We start from the raw sequence: 22,660 nt of genomic DNA on the forward strand, positions 1-22,660 counted from the left end.
CCCTCAAGTCAACTTATACGTTAGGAGATAAAGAAGATCGCATTCTTCATTTCACCTGTCACATAATGTTTCATTATGAAGCTTACCGGTAGTCTCCAGTCACGTGGTGTTTGTTCACAAGCAACGACGAGAGACCAGAGCCTTGTGAGTCACTCACTGTTGTTCAGCACAAGTCAGGTGATCTAGTTACAGTATGGAATTTACAACTAAATGTTTGCCAGCGAGATATCTTATAACTATTAAGTTTACTGTCTAAAATGTGGCAAATGCTTTGGTTTGCTAATTTAGCTATCTAGCTAAGTGGTTAACTTCTTCCAAAATAAAGCTTTGCTTGGTAACATTAGAAAATCCCTTCCCCGGAACAAGAGCCTTGCTGTCTAATATTTGTTTTGTGCGTGCAGCAAACTGAGAGTAGCATTTTTTGTTACTTGTATAACTTTTGCATTTAGTTAGCATTCTATATGGGTTTTTACATGTACTTGTTAGCATTGCTAACCTTCGGATTAGAGGCAGAGTGGGGTTTGAAAATAGCGCTCCTTGTGTTCAGTGCCGGTATTACCGAATATCCCGGTATGGCACAAGGTCGGTATAATAATAATAATAATAATAATAATAATAATAATAATAAGCCATTTAGCAGACGCTTTTATCCAAAGGGACTTACAGTCATGTGCGCATACATTTTTACGTATGGGTGGTCCCGGGGATCGAACCCACTACCCTGGCGTTACAAGTGCCATGCTCTACCAATTGAGCTACAGAGGACCACATGAAGGTATGATAATCTGGATACCGCCCAAGCCTAGTCTCAATACTCAACAGTGGCTTCCTCTCACTGGCTAGAACCTATCCTACTAGTGTCGGATCAAGCCGGGTGAAGAAAAGGAAAGAAGGAAAGGAGACAAGTAAAGGAGGCCACTGTAGAGTATTGAGATAAAGCCATTGCCTCATTTTCAGTTCTGGCTTGAAAGCATTTTAAACATGTGAGATGGGACGAGGTGGTGGTAGAAGAGGTTACATTATTTATCTTCAAATATTTTGGTGTGCTACAAGTCCTGTATAACATGTTTCAAAGCTGTTGATAGACTGCTGCAGACAGATTGACTGAAAGTCTGAATATAATAATAATAATAAGTCTTACTATAATAATACTGACTACAGTATATAATATGAAATGTAACCATACTGGTAGTGGTCACCAACTGGTCGATCTTCAAGGCATTCCTAGTCGATCACCAACGATAAAGGCCTGTTGCGCTGTTGGTGGTAGATGCACTTGATTCAGAAGTCCTGTTCACCGGGTAGGCAAAGTATTCCCAGTTTGAACCATTTCATATGTCTGAAAAGACAAACTCCGCCTACCTGGCAGACCGGGAGATCTGTGGCTAAATTGAGTGTGCCTACTGTGCTGGCCAATCAGATAGCTCAAATCACTGTGTCTACCTACAGCTTCCACGACCCCGGCCACAGACTAGCCTACGTGAGATTTGATAACTTTTAAAACCATGACCAGAGAGAGACTGTCAAAGAATACAGCAAAGAGCTGCTGTTTTTATGAGTGTCTAAGTTTTATTAAGCGCTATTACAAAACGTAAAGCGCGCAATTCCCTCTACTTCCACTCACGCTGCAATGAATGAGTAGCCAAGTATATCGATAGCCCTGCATTTTTATTATTATTAGCAGCTCGTTGTATCTATTTTAATGTCGAGGAGTATTTCACTTTCTTTGGTCATAGGAACAACCTGAATTTATGCCTGAGGCAGATGCGGTACGACTTGAGTTTCGCCATCAGTTGAAAGATTGTGTCCCCTCTTTCTGGTCAATCTCACCTGAGGAAAGGAGAGAGCAGTGACCGTGAGAGGCGGACCCTCTGCTGCTCTCTCCCTCCCTCCATTGAGACTAATACTGTGTTCAAAAGAACTGAAATCTCCAACTTCTGAGCGTTCAAGACAACTGGGAACTCAGAAAAAAACTAGATCCGACTGGGGAAAATAGTTTTGAACGGTCATCCAACTCGGTAACTCTGGCATCTTCCTAGAGCTCCGACTTTCTGACCTGAAAGCACCATACCCATCTGATGCAGGTACCACACCTCCAGTAAAATAAAAAAGCAAATTATTAGCATTTATGCTCAGCTGTGCCTCGCAGGTGCTACACCAACTGATCTAGTTGTTATCAAAGCTTGAGTTTTGAAATATAATAAGGTCTGAGGAGAACAATATTGGCAGGCCAGGCATATAGCCAATATGCTGTGATAATGTATTAGGCCTACTGCACAAACCTCATTCCTACAGAACTGTTAGGTTAATGTTAAATTTTTTAAGTAAAGTTTAAAAGAATCTGAGTGGTAGATCTCAGCTTGCTTTTTGACTGCAAAAGTGATCTTGACTCAGAAAAGGTTGGTGACCACTGGACTAGCTGATATGTATTATGTACTGAATGGAGTTCTCCTTAAGTTTGATAAGGGGGGCTGAGACACAGGCAGCATCTCAAATGAAACCCTATTCCCTAAATAAGGTGTCATTTGGGATGCAAACCCAACCCCTACGTAATGCCAACGTAATGCAACCTGTGTCACCCTTGGCCCGGACTCACAGAGTAGGATGAAGTGGTCCCTAGTAGACACTGATCTTAGGTCAGTTTTGTGTTTTCCATCCTAACAGTAAAGGTTAGCATTGGGAGAGAGTGAGCTGATCCTAGATCTGTAGTTAAGGTCAACTTCTTAAGGTCAACATAGCCAGGGAGTAGAAAATAACATGGCTATATATAGGGAGTAGAAAATAACATGGCTATATATAGGGAGTAGAAAATAACATGGCTATATATAGGGAGTAGAAAATAACATGGCTATATATAGGGAGTAGAAAATAACATGGCTATATATAGGGAGTAGAAAATAACATGGCTATATATAGGGAGTAGAAAATAACATGGCTATATATAGGGAGTAGAAAATAGCATGGCTATATATAGGGAGTAGAAAATAACATGGCTATATATAGGGAGTAGAAAATAACATGGCTATATATAGGGAGTAGAAAATAACATGGCTATATATAGGGAGTAGAAAATAACATGGCTATATATAGGGAGTAGAAAATAACATGGCTATATATAGGGAGTAGAAAATAACATGGCTATATATAGGGAGTAGAAAATAACATGGCTATATATAGGGAGTAGAAAATAACATGGCTATACAGTGGGGAAAAAAGTATTTAGTCAGCCACCAATTGTGCAAGTTCTCCCACTTAAAAAGATGAGAGAGGCCTGTAATTTTCATCATAGGTACACGTCAACTATGACAGACAAATTGAGGAAAAAAATCCAGAAAATCCCATTGTAGGATTTTTAATGAATTTATTTGCAAATTATGGTGGAAAATAAGTATTTGGTCACCTACAAACAAGCAAGATTTCTGGCTCTCACAGACCTGTAACTTCTTCTTTAAGAGGCTCCTCTGTCCTCCACTCGTTACCTGTATTAATGGCACCTGTTTGAACTTGTTATCAGTATAAAAGACACCTGTCCACAACCTCAAACAGTCACACTCCAAACTCCACAATGGCCAAGACCAAAGAGCTGTCAAAGGACACCAGAAACAAAATTGTAGACCTGCACCAGGCTGGGAAGACTGAATCTGCAATAGGTAAGCAGCTTGGTTTGAAGAAATCAACTGTGGGAGCAATTATTAGGAAATGGAAGACATACAAGACCACTGATAATCTCCCTTGATCTGGGGCTCCACGCAAGATCTCACCCCGTGGGGTCAAAATGATCACAAGAACGGTGAGCAAAAATCCCAGAACCACACGGGGGGACCTAGTGAATGACCTGCAGAGAGCTGGGACCAAAGTAACAAAGCCTACCATCAGTAACACACTACGCCGCCAGGGACTCAAATCCTGCAGTGCGAGACGTGTCCCCCCTGCTTAAGCCAGTACATGTCCAGGCCCATCTGAAGTGCATTTGGATGATCCAGAAGAGGATTGGGAGAATGTCATATGGTCAGATGAAACCAAAATAGAACTTTTTGGTAAAAACTCAACTCGTCATGTTTGGAGGACAAAGAATGCTGAGTTGCATCCAAAGAACACCATACCTACTGTGAAGCATGGGGTTGGAAACATCATGCTTTGGGGCTGTTTTTCTGCAAAGGGACCAGGACGACTGATCCGTGTAAAGGAAAGAATGAATGGGGCCATGTATCGTGAGATTTTGAGTGAAACCCTCCTTCCATCAGCAAGGGCATTGAAGATGAAACGTGGCTGGGTCTTTCAGCATGACAATGATCCCAAACACACCGCCCGGGCAACGAAGGAGTGGCTTCGTAAGAAGCATTTCAAGGTCCTGGAGTGGCCTAGCCAGTCTCCAGATCTCAACCCCATAGAAAATCTTTGGAGGGAGTTGAAAGTCTGTGTTGCCCAGCGACAGCCCCAAAACATCCCTGCTCTAGATGAGATCTGCATGGAGGAATGGGCCAAAATACCAGCAACAGTGTGTGAAAACCTTGTGAAGACTTTCAGAAAACGTTTGACCTGTGTCATTGCCAACAAAGGGTATATAACAAAGTATTGAGAAACTTTTGTTATTGACCAAATACTTATTTTCCACCATCATATGCCAATAAATTCATTAAAAATCCTACAATGTGATTTTCTGGATTTTTTTTCTCATTTTGTCTGTCATAGTTGACGTGTACCTATGATGAAAATTACAGGCCTCTCTCATCTTTTTAAGTGGGAGAACTTGCACAATTGGTGGCTGACTAAATACTTTTTTCCCCACTGTATATAGGGAGTAGAAAATAACATGGCTATATATAGGGAGTAGAAAATAACATGGCTATATATAGGGAGTAGAAAATAACATGGCTATATGCAGGGAGTAGAAAATAACATGGCTATATATAGGGAGTAGAAAATAACATGGCTATATGCAGGGAGTAGAAAATAACATGGCTATATGCAGGGAGTAGAAAATAACATGGCTATACAGGGAGTAGAAAATAACATGGCTATATGCAGGGAGTAGAAAATAACATGGCTATATGCAGTGAGTAGAAAATAACATGGCTATATATAGGGAGTAGAAAATAACATGGCTATATATAGGGAGTAGAAAATTACATGGCTATACAGGGAGTAGAAAATAACATGGCTATATATAGGGAGTAGAAAATAACATGGCTATATACAGGGAGTAGAAAATAACATGGCTATATGCAGGGAGTAGAAAATAACATGGCTATATGCAGGGAGTAGAAAATAACATGGCTATTATAGGGAGTAGAAAATAACATGGCTATATATAGGGAGTAGAAAATAACATGGCTATTATAGGGAGTAGAAAATAACATGGCTATATATAGGGAGTAGAAAATAACATGGCTATATAGGGAGTAGAAAATAACATGGCTATATATAGGGAGTAGAAAATAACATGGCTATATGCAGGGAGTAGAAAATAACATGGCTATATAAAGGGAGTAGAAAATAACATGGCTATATACAGGGAGTAGAAAATAACATGGCTATATATAGGGAGTAGAAAATAACATGGCTATTATAGGGAGTAGAAAATAACATGGCTATATATAGGGAGTAGAAAATAACATGGCTATATATAGGGAGTAGATAATAACATGGCTATATAGGGAGTAGAACATAACATGGCTATATATAGGGAGTAGAAAATAACATGGCTATATGCAGGGAGTAGAAAATAACATGGCTATATACAGGGAGTAGAAAATAACATGGCTATATTTACATTTACATTTAAGTCATTTAGCAGACGCTCTTATCCAGAGCGACTTACAAATTGGATGAACAGTGTCTGTCCCTTAGCTCCTCAGGGTTAATGGGAATAGCAGCAGACATTCATAAGCTTCATGTTGACCTTCCAGCAGAACTCAATAATATCACAGAAAATAATAACATCATACACAATAGAATTCAACCACCTGGAGAGAGATAGCTAGCCTAGCGTTACCAACAGGAAATTAGATCAATTGGTCAAGCAGTACCACAGGGAAAGGGGATACCTATTCAGTTGCACAACTCAATGCATTCAACCAAAATGTGTCTTCCGCATTTAACCCAACCCCTGCTGCACCTAGGTCAGTAGGACACACAGTGTCCCAATTAGGCTTGGGCGGTATACCGTATATACCGTATAATGGGTTTTTTGGAAATAGCCACGGGATGGTTTTTCAATACCGTTAATATTATTTCTTTGAAGTTTTTTAAATAAATGTGAATATTTGTTGCTACTTTTTAAGTAAATCCCTCAAGTCAACTTATACGTTAGGAGATAAAGAAGATCGCATTCTTCATTTCACCTGTCACATAATGTTTCATTATGAAGCTTACCGGTAGTCTCCAGTCACGTGGTGTTTGTTCACAAGCACACAACGACGAGAGACCAGAGCCTTGTGAGTCACTCACTGTTGTTCAGCACAAGTCAGGTGATCTAGTTACAGTATGGAATTTACAACTAAATGTTTGCCAGCGAGATATCTTATAACTATTAAGTTTACTGTCTAAAATGTGGCAAATGCTTTGGTTTGCTAATTTAGTAGCTAGTTAGCTATCTAGCTAAGTGGTTAACTTCTTCCAAAATAAAGCTTTGCTTGGTAACATTAGAAAATCCCTTCCCGGAACAAGAGCCTTGCTGTCTAATATTTGTTTTGTGCGTGCAGCAAACTGAGAGTAGCATTTTTTTGTTACTTGTATAACTTTTGCATTTAGTTAGCATTCTATATGGGTTTTTACATGTACTTGTTAGCATTGCTAACCTTCGGATTAGAGGCAGAGTGGGGTTTGAAAATAGCGCTCCTTGTGTTCAGTGCCGGTATTACCGAATATCCCGGTATGGCACAAGGTCGGTATAATAATAATAATAATAATAATAATAATAATAAGCCATTTAGCAGACGCTTTTATCCAAAGGGACTTACAGTCATGTGCGCATACATTTTTACGTATGGGTGGTCCCGGGGATCGAACCCACTACCCTGGCGTTACAAGTGCCATGCTCTACCAATTGAGCTACAGAGGACCACATGAAGGTATGATAATCTGGATACCGCCCAAGCCTAGTCTCAATACTCAACAGTGGCTTCCTCTCACTGGCTAGAACCTATCCTACTAGTGTCGGATCAAGCCGGGTGAAGAAAAGGAAAGAAGGAAAGGAGACAAGTAAAGGAGGCCACTGTAGAGTATTGAGATAAAGCCATTGCCTCATTTTCAGTTCTGGCTTGAAAGCATTTTAAACATGTGAGATGGGACGAGGTGGTGGTAGAAGAGGTTACATTATTTATCTTCAAATATTTTGGTGTGCTACAAGTCCTGTATAACATGTTTCAAAGCTGTTGATAGACTGCTGCAGACAGATTGACTGAAAGTCTGAATATAATAATAATAATAAGTCTTACTATAATAATACTGACTACAGTATATAATATGAAATGTAATCATACTGGTAGTGGTCACCAACTGGTCGATCTTCAAGGCATTCCTAGTCGATCACCAACGATAAAGGCCTGTTGCGCTGTTGGTGGTAGATGCACTTGATTCAGAAGTCCTGTTCACCGGGTAGGCAAAGTATTCCCAGTTTGAACCATTTCATATGTCTGAAAAGACAAACTCCGCCTTCCTGGCAGACCGGGAGATCTGTGGCTAAATTGAGTGTGCCTACTGTGCTGGCCAATCAGATAGCTCAAATCACTGTGTCTACCTACAGCTTCCACGACCCCGGCCACAGACTAGCCTACGTGAGATTTCATAACTTTTAAAACCATGACCAGAGAGAGACTGTCATGAGTGTCTAAGTTTTATTAAGCACTATTACAAAACGTAAAGCGCGCAATTCCCTCTACTTCCACTCACGCTGCAATGAATGAGTAGCCAAGTATATCGATAGCCCTGCATTTTTATTATTATTAGCAGCTCGTTGTATCTATTTTAATGTCGAGGAGTATTTCACTTTCTTTGGTCATAGGAACAACCTGAATTTATGCCTGAGGCAGATGTGGTACGACTTGAGTTTCGCCATCAGTTGAAAGATTGTGTCCCCTCTTTCTGGTCAATCTCACCTGAGGAAAGGAGAGAGCAGTGACCGTGAGAGGCAGACCCTCTGCTGCTCTCTCCCTCCCTCCATTGAGACTAATACTGTGTTCAAAATAACTGAAATCTCCAACTTCTGAGCGTTCAAGACAACTGGGAACTCAGAAAAAAACTAGATCCGACTGGGGAAAATAGTTTTGAACGGTCATCCAACTCGGTAACTCTGGCATCTTCCTAGAGCTCCGACTTTCTGACCTGAAAGCACCATACCCATCTGATGCAGGTACCACACCTCCAGTAAAATAAAAAAGCAAATTATTAGCATTTATGCTCAGCTGTGCCTCGCAGGTGCTACACCAACTGATCTAGTTGTTATCAAAGCTTGAGTTTTGAAATATAATAAGGTCTGAGGAGAACAATATTGGCAGGCCAGGCATATAGCCAATATGCTGTGATAATGTATTAGGCCTACTGCACAAACCTCATTCCTACAGAACTGTTAGGTTAATGTTAAATTTTTAAGTAAAGTTTAAAAGAATCTGAGTGGTAGATCTCAGCTTGCTTTTTGACTGCAAAAGTGATCTTGACTCAGAAAAGGTTGGTGACCACTGGACTAGCTGATATGTATTATGTACTGAATGGAGTTCTCCTTAAGTTTGATAAGGGGGCTGAGACACAGGCAGCATCTCAAATGAAACCCTATTCCCTAAATAAGGTGTCATTTGGGATGCAAACCCAACCCCTACGTAATGCCAACGTAATGCAACCTGTGTCACCCTTGGCCCGGACTCACAGAGTAGGATGAAGTGGTCCCTAGTAGACACTGATCTTAGGTCAGTTTTGTGTTTTCCATCCTAACAGTAAAGGTTAGCATTGGGAGAGAGTGAGCTGATCCTAGATCTGTAGTTAAGGTCAACTTCTTAAGGTCAACATAGCCAGGGAGTAGAAAATAACATGGCTATATATAGGGAGTAGAAAATAACATGGCTATATATAGGGAGTAGAAAATAACATGGCTATATATAGGGAGTAGAAAATAACATGGCTATATATAGGGAGTAGAAAATAACATGGCTATATATAGGGAGTAGAAAATAACATGGCTATATATAGGGAGTAGAAAATAACATGGCTATATGCAGGGAGTAGAAAATAACATGGCTATATATAGGGAGTAGAAAATAACATGGCTATATACAGGGAGTAGAAAATAACATGGCTATATATAGGGAGTAAAAAATAACATGGCTATATATAGGGAGTAGAAAATAACATGGCTATATGCAGGGAGTAGAAAATAACATGGCTATATATAGGGAGTAGAAAATAACATGGCTATATACAGGGAGTAGAAAATAACATGGCTATATATAGGGAGTGGAAAATAACATGGCTAAATGCAGGGAGTAGAAAATAACATGGCTATATATAGGGAGTAGAAAATAACATGGCTATATACAGGGAGTAGAAAATAACATGGCTATATATAGGGAGTGGAAAATAACATGGCTATATACAGGGAGTAGAAAATAACATGGCTATATATAGGGAGTAGAAAATAACATGGCTATATATAGGGAGTAGAAAATAACATGGCTATATATAGGGAGTAGAAAATAACATGGCTATATGCAGGGAGTAGAAAATAACATGGCTATATACAGGGAGTAGAAAATAACATGGCTATATACAGGGAGTAGAAAATAACATGGCTATATGCAGGGAGTAGAAAATAACATGGCTATATACAGGGAGTAGAAAATAACATGGCTATACAGGGAGTAGAAAATAACATGGCTATATATAGGGAGTAGAAAATAACATGGCTATATGCAGGGAGTAGAAAATAACATGGCTATATATAGGGAGTAGAAAATAACATGGCTATATACAGGGAGTAGAAAATAACATGGCTATATGCAGGGAGTAGAAAATAACATGGCTATATACAGGGAGTAGAAAATAACATGGCTATATACAGGGAGTAGAAAATAACATGGCTATATGCAGGGAGTAGAAAATAACATGGCTATATGCAGGGAGTAGAAAATAACATGGCTATTATAGGGAGTAGAAAATAACATGGCTATATGCAGGGAGTAGAAAATAACATGGCTATATGCAGGGAGTAGAAAATAACATGGCTATACAGGGAGTAGAAAATAACATGGCTATATGCAGGGAGTAGAAAATAACATGGCTATATGCAGGGAGTAGAAAATAACATGGCTATATGCAGGGAGTAGAAAATAACATGGCTATATGCAGGGAGTAGAAAATAACATGGCTATATACAGGGAGTAGAAAATAACATGGCTATATGCAGGGAGTAGAAAATAACATGGCTATACAGGGAGTAGAAAATAACATGGCTATACAGGGAGTAGAAAATAACATGGCTATATGCAGGGAGTAGAAAATAACATGGCTATATGCAGGGAGTAGAAAATAACATGGCTATATACAGGGAGTAGAAAATAACATGGCTATACAGGGAGTAGAAAATAACATGGCTATATGCAGGGAGTAGAAAATAACATGGCTATACAGGGAGTACCAGTACCAGTCGATGTGCAGGGGTACGAGGTCATTGAGGTAGCTACAGTATGTACTGTACATATAGGTAGGGGTAAAGTGACTAGGCAACAGGATAGATCATGTGGTGAATAATACAAACCTCCCTGATGCATGTTGTTTAGTCTGCTTGTTTGTATTTGTTTAGGGATGTGAATGTGAAGATATTCACCAAAGACCATAATAAGATGTCATTCTGTCACTAAATGGACTCAAATTAGGAGAAAGAGAGGGGCCCAATTATCCCTCATATTAGGAAGGATTAGCATACGACTGAAAAGGCATTAGTTGGCTCTAGGCAGGGAGGAGGGATGGATAGTTAGGCTTCACAAGAGGATAGTAAAATCATGGGCTGCATTCAACAGCACTTAGCATCCAAAGAGATACTGCTGTTTGCCAGTCATTATAGTTGGCAATGCTTTTATGTAGGCCTAATTGTATTCTCTCTTGTCCTGTACAACATATTTCCATGACATTTGATGTGTGTACTGTGTAGGTAGGCCCCTAGGCTATCTCTTCTCAGGACAAACTTTAGCAGAACCGTTTAATTGATAAGAGAAAACCATGAAATCCCCTAACTCCCCACCATCTTGAATAACAGGAATAAAAGTGGGGTCCACTGCAGTTGATGTTGTGACATTAGATGCAACAGGGAAAGGAGGCTTTGGAGCCACTGCTATGCAAGAATGCTTCCACCCTGTCCCACTGCCAGCGGTAAACGTTCCCTCATAACGACCCCAGCCCACGTACTTCTGCAGAGTCCTGGTGGGGTGATATTTACTGATTTCCTCAGCAGCAACACACACACACTAATGCTGATGGATCTGTTGATTTCAGCAGGGCCAGGAGCTAGCCAGGGAGAGAGAGAGTGGGCGTCACAGCGACCTTCAGCTGTCAGTGTTATAGTGCTGTAGGGATTTTACTTAATTTACCACTCTACACGTGAAGGTTTTATATTGTCGTCTTAAGACATTAGACCAGACATGTACCTCTGGGATTTTAATGTATAGCCTAGCTTTGTTAGCTGTTAATTGGTAATTCAATTGGTTCACCTCATCTAATGAATCTCTCAGTTCTGTTGGCTTTTCATCTACACTGAACAAAAATATCAATGCAACATGTAAAGTGTTGGTCCCATGTTTAATGAGCTGAAATAAAAGATCCCAACAATGTTCCATATGCACACAAAGCTTATTTCTCTAAAATATTGTGCACCAATTTGTTTACTTCCCTGTTAGTGAGCATTTTTCCTTTGCCAAGATAATCCATCCACCTGACAAGTGTGGCATATCAAGAAGCTGATTAAACAGCATGATCATTACACAGGTACACCTTGTGCTGGGGACAATAAAAGGCCACTCTAAAATGTGCAGTTTTGTCACACAACACAATGCCACAGATGTCTCAAGTTGTGAGGGAGCGTGCATTTGGCATGCTGACTGCAGGAATGTCCACCATTGCGGTTGCCAGAGAATGGAACGTTAATTTCTCTACCATAAGCCACCTCCAACATCACTTTAGAGAATTTGGCAGTACGTTCAACTGGCCTCAACCGCAGACGGTCGTAACCGACTTCAGAGGACAAATGCTCACCTTCCAATGCTCACCAGTGGAGGCTGGTGACTTGAAAAATTGATGAGGATGGGAGACCCACGGTATAGGCGCAGAACGCAAGGAGACGTCAAAGTGTGTTTGAAAAATCTTCAAAGACTAATTATTTTAACCTGAAGTATTTAATAATGACATTTTATATTACAATATTATGGGGAATGGGAATGGGCTACTTACACCGTTTTGGGAAGGGATCACAGCAGTGATTGAATGAGGGTATGAGGCATGTGTTGAGGTGTTCAGAGGCTTGACTTCAGGGTTTGACAAAAAACAATAACACAACACACTAGTTAGTCCAAGCAAGGAGTAAAATCGATGTATAATAATGTAATTGTGTTTGTGTATGTGATTGACTCTACATACAGTAATGAGAGAGAATTGATAGGGGTACTCACAGTGCTTGGAGAGGAAACATTCAATGTGCTAGTGGATGAGCGGGCACATGAGACGTGGCTTCAGTTCATGTCAGGACAGAGTTGACAATGGTAGTAGAGTGGAGTGGTCACCTCTTAATCAGGGAACAGGAGAGGACTTAGCTGGAAATACAAACAGCAGATACATTCCATTACAGCTGCGCCATCATAGGATTGAACAACAAGTTTCTCCATGAAGTTAAACACAGACTGCGCATCTCGCCCACTTGACACTTCAAAGTAGCCCAAGAAACATTCCTGAATAAAGCCCTGATCATCCACATAACTGACAACTGCAAGCAGACTGGTGACACCATAGGTCCCAGAGTTCCAATTTTTACCCCCTGGGGCCCAGAGTTTTCCTTATCTGTTAACCTACCCAGGAAAACTCTGGACCCTATAAGGTATGACAGTGATTAATCAGTTGTTTTTACTAATCAGGTCACATGGTTTTTTTTTAACTGGGGGGAAAACTCCTGGCCCTATGGGGGGATGCAAACCCTGTCAAACTGCAACAACCTTATACTTGTTCATATTAATTATATTTAGACTAGATTAGGAGGGGGATTTCCTCTACCCAGACACAGAGACAACAACTGATAGACAATAGAACTCACAGGGCTGAGCTTGCTTTATGCATCATGCAGTTCTATGCAACTGTAGGCCTTATAGAAAATTAACTCACATCTGTCATCACTATTATGTTGATTGATTTAATTCCAGTTAATAATGAATAGGCAGCCTAGCCAGCCCAATTTTGAATATAAACCAAATTTGATCACATTCACATTTTCTCCTGACACACAAATGGACTATAAATACATAACGTTACCAATTAGTTACCCTGACCAAATGGACAGCGCACATAGGCTGTCTGCAGCTGCTCTTATTAGTAGCCTACAGTTGATCAGACTGAATACACAGTGGCGATTTTAGCATGTAAATCTTGGTGGGACAAACAAACAAACAAATGTTGGGGATGCATGCCAGCAAAGCCACTGCACAACACAACACAAAACAATACATTAATTGCACTATAACGGTGACAAACTGTACCCACAAACTGTTAGGGCCTACATAAAGCTGTCCCAACAGCAGAGTCCCAACAGCAGTCCCAACACCTTACCACTGCTACACCTGGTTATCAGCGGAGCCTTGTCTGGCAGCGAAACATTCAGCCTCATTTACTGCCTTTTATAAAAACCTAGCTGATATGGCTGACTTGCTTAAACAAATGTGGTTGCTACTGACAATTGAGATGTACAACCTATGGCATAAGGGGATGACGAGCAGATAAGAGGCAATCCATGATTTCGATTAAGACAAAAATGAGCGAGCTAGGACGGACGTAGTCAATATAACTATTTGTTCAGCACTTTTGAAATGTACAGCGACAGAATTCAGAACATGGTCCGTTCTTACAGTGTTCTCCCTGTACACCAAGTCAGAACCGTAGGATAAATAAAGGGGGCATATAAGCAGAAAATGAAAGCTCTTATATTTGATGATTACATTTCTCTAAAACAGATTATAGGCTGCATGTGCACCACCAAATCAGAACAGTAGGCAAAATTAAGAGGGGAAAATAGACCAAATTATTAGGGTGAGGCACATGGGCTACTAACAGCTTACTACACAACATACACTTAGTATTACTTTCTTAGCTACAGTATACATATCTCCCTGGCATATTACATCATTTATGCAGCAGCATATAATACATTTTTGGAATCACCTTGTTGTGCTGTGCTCACTTGAACAGGAAGGTGGCGTGGCGGTCCTTCATGGGCAAATTTTGTCATCAAACTTTGTCATCAAAGTCTGGCATTCTCTGGATTTATGGTGCTTTCAAGACAACTGGGAACTCAGGAAAAAAACAAGGTCGAGTCATGATGACGTCAGTTCCCGACTTACAATTCTGAGTTGGATGACCGTTCAAAACGTATTTTCATAGTCGGAGCACATTTTTTCCCGAGTTCCCAGTTGTCTTGAACTCATTGAAGTCAGATTTCCCAGTTCCGAGTTAACAGTTGTTTTGAACGCGGCAGAAATCATGCTGGATTGACAGCATGGCCAATGTTGAATTGAAAAAAAATTAAACCCAGAATTGGGACCACACACCCACTCCACTGAATAGCAGGCTAGTGATTGCTTTGTAATGCTTGCAGTTAGCCACTGATTCCTTCCAAACCACTATTTGTTGAATTTGCGATTTCCAACTTATTGTGTAATGTTTATGTCCAATGGCCGATGAGCACCGATATGTTTTATCTATCATTCCTCTTCATATGACAAGGATTAAAAAGGATTTGCCAGTAGATTGTCGACTTGATTCATGATGATTACTGTTAGCTAAGATTTTGAAAGTATGACGTTGACATGATCAGTCCAATCAAAGCTACTGTAGATATAACGTGATTTGACATCATTTTATCTGTGGCCAATGACCTTGAGCCTTCTTGGATGGGCACTTCTAATGTAACTCTATGGCAGCACCCCAGGGGCTTGAATTTTCGAGCTCTACCCTTAGATTTGGCAGTGACAGAACACTGAGCCAATCACTGCGCAACTAGAGAACATTACCAATCCCTAAGCTCTGTATTTTCCGCAGGCTGCCCCACAACCACAGAAAGCACTGAGCTAGGCTGAAACACCTGCATTTTGGAGCTGCCTTACTCAAGAAAGCAAAAAAGAGACCATGTTTGTATGCAGCTTCATTAACTCATGTTTTTTATTTATTTACATTGTTTGCAAACTGATGTGTGACAAGTATTAATGCCAAAATAACATGCAAAACAGGCTCTGCCCCACCTGCTCTGAATGACGGGTCGCCACTGCCCATACAGCATGTTAGATCTCTAATGTTTAAGTGTAGCCTAGGCTGCTGCAACATTTGTGTCTGTCCGGAGTGATTATGTGTTATCATCTTTGCTAAATAAATACAGGAGGAAAGTGGAAAGCCTACTTGAGCGCGCGTGAAAAAAATGTGCTGCGTCAACCTCTCTCTTTAAACGGATGATGCGATGGAAGCTATCAAATCATTCTGAATTTATTTCGACATCCCAGAAAAGACAGTAGAAAGTTCCATATGATCAGCAAGTAAAGCATCGCAACGAGCAATTACCACTGCAAGCTCCTTGTAGTTGCACTTGTTTGCGGAACTTTCCCTCTCGTCGTGTCCTCTAAAAGCCAATTCTTGCATGCCCAAAAACGCAGTGGTGTTGATAAGCCGCTTGAGAACATGCCTGTTTCTTCTTACATTGTCGTTGTGTTGCGCAGTTTGAATAGGCAGACCTTCGTCATGATCGATGCGGCTTTTTCCCAGAAGCTTGAATCTGATGTGGGCATTTATATGCTCCCTGCTTATGTTTTGCCGTTTAGCTGAACAATCGATGTTCTTCAGGTTCTTTGTACCCCTATTTCGCCCAAGGCTCAGACTTTCTAAAAAGCAGGCAAGGCCAGCAATACAGGTGGCTTGATGAAAGGCTCTCTGTTAACCAGCTATACTTTTGATACCAATTGGTATTGAACGCCCTCACCTTTTCATCCTTCTTCATGAAACTGATCTCAGGCAGAGGTAGACCCTCGGTTTTAATTCGCACCTTTTCCGTGTACCCCAGAGAATGAAAGGGGTTCTTCAACAAAAAGTCAACTAAATGTGTGGTAGTGTTGGCGGCGAAAACTGCACACTGGAGCTGGTAACTAGCTAGCTACTGCTATTGAGGTTAGCAAGGCAAATTGAAATACATTTGACACAAAAATAAAGTTATAAAACCAAGAAAACAATTTATAATGTACCTCCCCCGTCTCCTGTAATTTTAAGAAACTAATTTGAATGTAAAAAAAAAAAAAAAGCTCAACTATCACTTTTCAATCTCTATCCAATAATGTCACCAAGTTTATATTCTACCATGAGGTTTAAAGAGTGGTTGGCATCCACCAAGCTTCTCAACACAGGTCACCCCCCCATAATGCTCTGCCAACCCCAATACAACACTCTAGGTTCATTCTCTAATCCTAATCCTATGATTGGATGGACAACATGTCAATTCATAACGCAAAAGCTTTGATTGGTTGGAGGTCGTCCTCCGGAAGTGGTCATAATTACCATGTAGGTCTATGGAAGGGGGTGAGGCCTACGAGCCTCCTAGGTTTTGTATTGAAGTCAATGTACCCAGAGGAGGACAGAAGCTAGCTGTCCTCAGGCTACACCATGGTGCTACCCCAGAGAGTGCTGTTGAAGTTACTATAGACCTTAATTGCAAAACAGTGTGTGTTAATCAATTATTTGGTGACATATTAATATATTTAGTATAGTTTTATCTAAAAAGGATAACTTTTTTAGTGTTTCACAATTTTTATGTTTATGAAATTTCACTGTGGAGGATGGTCCTTCCCTTCCTCTTTTGAGGAGCCTCCACTGATTGGCATGCTGGAGAAGTGTGCTCTTCACAGATGAATCCTGGGTTCAACTGTACCGGGCAGATGGCAGACAGCATGTATGGCTTTGTGTGGGCGAACGGTTTACTGATGTCAACGCTGTGAACAGAGTGTCCCATGGTGGTGGTGGGGTTATGGTATGGGCTAAGTATAAGCTACGGACAACGAAAAAATTAGCATTTTATCAATGGCAATTTGAATGCACAGAGATACCGTGACAAGATCCTGAGGCCCATTGACTTGCCATTCATCCGCCACCATCACCTCATGTTTCAGCATGATAATGCACAGCCCCATGTATCAAGGATCTGCACGCAATTCCTGGAAGCTGAAAATATCCCAGTTCTTCCATGGCCTGCATACTCACCATACATGTCACTCATTGAGCATGTTTGGGATGCTCTGGATCGATGTGTACAACAGCGTGTTCCAGTTCCCGCCAATATCCAGCAACTTTGCACAGCCATTGAAGAGGAGTGGGACAACATTCCACAGGCCATAATCAACAGCCTGATCAACTCTATGCGAAGGAGATGAGTCACACTGCATGAGGCAAATGGTGGTCACACCAGATACTGACTGGTTTTCTGATCCACGCCCCTACCTTTTTTTAAGGTATCTGTGACCAACAGATGCATATCTGTATTCCCAGTCATGTGAAATCCATAGATTAGGGCCTAATGAATTTATTTCAATTGACTGATTTCCTTATATGAACTATAACTCTTTGAAATTGTTGCATGTTGCGTTTATATTTTTGTTCAGTGTAATTAGGGACCAGAGAATTAAATATAACACTAATAATATATACAGTGCTATGAAAAAGTATTTGCCCCCTTTCTAATTTTCTCTACTTTTACATATTTGTGATACTGAATGTTATCAGATCTTCAACCAAAACCTAATATTAGATCAAGGGAACATAAGTGAACAAATAACACAACAATTACATATTTATTTCATTTATTTCATAAACAAAGTTATGTAACACCCAATTCCCCTGTGTGAAAAAGTAATTGCCCCCTTACACTCAATAACTGGTTGTGCCACCTTTAGCTGCAATGACTCCAACCAAATGCTTCCTGTAGTTGTTGATCAGTCTCTCACGTCGCTGTGGAGGAATTTTGGCCCACTCTTCCATGCAGAACAGCTTTAACTCAGTGACGTATGGGTTTTCAAGCATGAACTGCTCGTTTCAAGTCCTGCCACAACATCTCAATTGGGATTAGGTCTGGACTTTGACTAGGCCATTCCAAAACGTCCAATTTGTTGCTTTTTAGCAATTTTCATGTAGACTTGATTGTGTGTTTTGGATCATTGTCTTGCTGCATGACCCAGCTGCGCTTCAGCTTCAGCTCACAGACGGATGGTCTGACATTCTCCTGTATAATTCTCTGATACAGAGCAGAATTCATGGTTCCTTCCACTAAGGCATGTCATCCAGGTCCTGAGGCAGCAAAGCATCCCCAAACCATCACACCACCACCATGCTTGACCTTTGGTATGATGTTCTTACTGTGGAATGCAGTGTTTGGTTTTCGCCAGGCATAATGGGACCCATCTCGTCCAAAAAGTTGACTCAAGTTTGCCAAAAAGCACCTGGATGATCATCAAGACTCTTGGAAGAACGTTCTATGGACAGATGATTCAAAAGTATAACTTTTTGGACGACATGGTTCCAGTAATGCCTGGCAAAAACCAAACTCTGCATTCCACAGTAAGAACATCATACCAAAGGTCAAGCATGGTGGTGGTGGTGTGATGGTTTGGGGATGCTTTGCTGCCTCAGGACCTGGACGACTTGCCTTAATAGAAGGAACCATGAATTCTGCTCTGTATCAGAGAATTCTACAGGAGAATGTCAGACCATCCGTCTGTGAGCTGAAGCTGAAGCGCACGTTACAAGTGCCATGCTCTACCAATTGAGCTACAGAGGACCACAATGTTGTGGCAGGACTTGAAACGAGCAGTTCATGCTTGAAAACCCACACGTCACTGAGTTAAAGCAGTTCTGCATGGAAGAGTGGGCCAAAATTCCTCCACAGCGACGTGAGAGACTGATCAACAACTACAGGAAGCATTTGCTTGGAGTCATTGCAGCGAAAGGTGGCACAACCAGTTATTGAGTGTAAGGGGGCAATTACTTCTTCACACAGGGGAATTGGGTGTTTCATAACTTTGTTTATGAAATAAATATGTAATTTGGGTTATTTGTTCACTTATGTTTCCTTTATCTAATATTAGGTTTTGGTTGAAGATCTGATAACATACAGTATCACAAATATGCAAAAGTAGAGAAAATTAGAAAGGGTGCAAATACTTTTTCATAGCACTGTATGTATCTCTATGTTTGGGATGTTTTCCTTACTGGAAAAACATTATTCCTGTCTGTTCTCTTTGAGTCTGTCTGTCCTGTCATGATGTCCAGGAATCACCAGGGGGTCCATTGGTACAACATCTTGTCTCTAAAGTCCAAAGTTATAAAATGGCACTTGTTCTGTTATGATTGGCTGTCCTTGGTCTGTCTGGGTGTGGCAGTCAGTCATTACAGTAAGAGTGACTGCTCTAGCAATTCTGTCTGGACTTTGGCAGCCTAACCGGTACTCCCTATTCCTGGTACAACCCTCCCCCCAAATTACACCCTAGCCCATGTACAGTGTTTATTGTCACGTCCCCGTGTAAGCCTTAAGGCAGCTGCTTTAGTGTGATTACAGCTCTGGGTGGACTGATATCCTATTTCAGCGTTTTAGCTGCAGGACCGAGGCAAGCGCTAGCTATGTGTTGGCGGTTTAACAGAATGTCAATTTTGATTTCAGGCTGTTGGGGCCCAAGTCTGCGTGGCGTAACATTAGCTTGTTTAGGTCTCACAGCGTTACCGGAGCATGATGTCATGACACACAAGTGGTGGTGTAGTAATTGAACAGTGTGTGTGTGTGTCCCACCTCTTAATTCTGCTCCACACTCCCCGAGCGTGGCGACTGCCGATCGGAGGCTGAATCTCAATCAGGTTCCTGGCTGCATTTACATATTTATTAGTCCCTAAAGAGTATTTTAGCATGCAAGTGCAAGACTCAAAGTGACACCTTGTCTGTCAGTGTTTTTGTGCAGTAAGATGGATGGGACACCCCACCACCACCTTCATTTACCTCAGTAGTTAAGAAAGAAGGAAGGAAAGGGACCATTGCCCATTTTAACCACATTTAGCCTAGTTTTTAGAAGCATTTCCCCATCTTATTAGGCTAGTTCATCTAGTGAATCTATTAGACTATCACTAGGGGACAAGGCACAGCTAAAACACACAGTTGAGTATAATATGAACTGATGGCTCAGACACCAACAATGAGTTCATAACAAGATGTCCTCTCCTCACCTGCCTCTGGGCCAGACCATTCACATCACGTTAATGTTAAGTCCCTGTGATGTTTCAGCAACGCTATCGCATCAGGTGGCACTAACGGCCATGCAGGGCCAGGACAGCCAGTTAAATCCAGTGGAGGTGTAGGGCCGTGTAGGGCTAGGATGCTGCTGGTTGACCAAGCCCAGCAAAGCAAAGCACCAACTGTGACTCTACTAATTGAGTCATGTCCGTGCGCCTCGCCTCCTTTGTAGCGTGAAATGAACAGTGACCTACACCGCACCCACGTGCTCACAGGAGCCTTTGAAGCCCAGGGGGACAGGCGAGCCCCCTAGCACCCCCCACCCTTGCCTGAGGGGCTCCCGAAGGCCAAAGCACAGCGGCCCACCGGCCTGGTCGTCTGTCCCGGGCTCCTGGCATCTGCTCCTATCCGTCTGACAAACTTAGACAAATTAGCCTACAGACCCACAGCCGCCTTTGGCCACCCTCGATTGACAGAGGAGAACAGGGAGTAGGTTGGGTCAGAGCCTATTGAGCCTGTTGTGTTTTTAAAGGGGAGTGAAACAGCAGGTAGGCTACATAACAGTACAGTAGAAGATACATTGAACTGAACTCCAGTCATATTTTACATTTGTTGGTCAGTTGATTATCAGTTATTATCATTGATTGGTCAATGATTACACCCACCTGTTAACCCTGGTATAACTACATTTCTGATAAGGATAAGGACACAAACAAGTATATGTTGAGGCCCTCAAGGACCAGAGTTGTGCTCCAATGACAACGAGTGTATGCTGGAGCACTACAGATAAGTAAAGTGGCTCCTATATGTCTCACAGACAATTCTATTTGCGTGCCATGCTATTTGGCTTCAGCAATGCTCCTGGGCCACTGGTAGGTGGAGACACATCTGCCCGTCTACACCATACGTGCAGCCACAGCACAAGTCAAAATCCACCATAACCACTGAACAGGAAGCTGAGAGATGAGATGCAAAAAGGAGGAATGGAAAGGAAAAGAGATAAAGAAAGGAGTGTGTGAAAGAAACGGATGAAGGGAGGAAGGGCAGAGAGAGGGTGTGCCCCAGATAAGTGAGTTTCTCCTGGTTCTCTGTGTTTGCACAGCGTTCTGGGTAACAATGCTGTTTCTTCCTGCTGGCCTCACAGGAAGCACTTTCAAAGCTAACCGTGCTAGCTGCTATCACAAACCAAAATATCATCGCTCACGTTCAGACCTGAACATCTGTGTTTGGCTCCGATAAATAACGTGTCAAAAGCTATCAGATTTGTGGCCCTCAAATGGTGGGAGTTGCATAGTAGCCTAATTCATTTAGTGAAAACGCTGGCTAAGCAAGCTGACCCAGAATAGGCTAGACAGTTAGAAGCTTGCCCCTGCTCTTAGTAATGTGTTGCATTTGAGTTTTTTAATACGTTGATAATATGTTGATAATACGTTGAGAATTCTAGACTATGGTTTGAAGATGTGTCTTTAATGACGGGAGAATTAATGTACTATGCAGTGTATTAGCCAAGAGCACACTGCTGAGGGCTGACTGTTGAATGGAGGCCAGTGTTATTGATCAAATGAGCAGATAATACGATGAAATTGTTGCAGAGACATTCTGTAAGTGGTAATAGCATAGGTGGCTGGCAGCGTAGCCCATTGGAAGGGCCTGCCCCGCCCCCCCTCCCCCTCGTCCATTTACAATCAGATAATCGCTGTTCTTTTGTCTGCCCTCTGAATCTTTCTAAGGCAGTTAGCTTCTACTTGTAACCTCTTCCAGTAGGCTATATTTATTAGTAGGCTACATTTATTTGGCCTTACTTGTTATATTGAACATGTTGTTCAATATAACAAGTAAGGCCTAATAAATGTAGTTCTAGCCTATGTGTTTAGCAGTGGCGTAAAAATTATTTAAGTCGTTTTTTGGGGTATCTGTACTTTACTTTACTATTTATATTTTTGACAACTTTTACTTTTACTTCATTACATTCTTAAAGATAATAATGTACTTTTTAATCCATACATTTAGCTTGAAACGCAAAAGTAGTCGTTACATTTTGAATGCTTAGCAGGACAGAAAAAATGTCATTCACACACTTATCAAGAGAACATACCTGGTCATCCCTACTGCCTCTGATCTGGCGGACTCACTAAATACAAATGCTTAGTTTGTAAAGATGTCTGGCTATCCGTA

General features: G+C 41.3%; 1 protein-coding gene across 1 annotated transcript in view; it reads left to right on the forward strand.

The window, feature by feature from the left end:
• The window catches only part of LOC121537061 (pleckstrin homology domain-containing family M member 3), a 63,586-nt gene that overhangs the window by 8,598 nt on the left and 32,328 nt on the right, over positions 1-22,660 (forward strand). The gene's annotated exons all lie outside the window — the stretch shown is intronic.

This window comes from Coregonus clupeaformis, chromosome 23 (assembly GCF_020615455.1).
Source record: "Coregonus clupeaformis isolate EN_2021a chromosome 23, ASM2061545v1, whole genome shotgun sequence".
Lineage (NCBI taxonomy): Eukaryota > Metazoa > Chordata > Actinopteri > Salmoniformes > Salmonidae > Coregonus > Coregonus clupeaformis.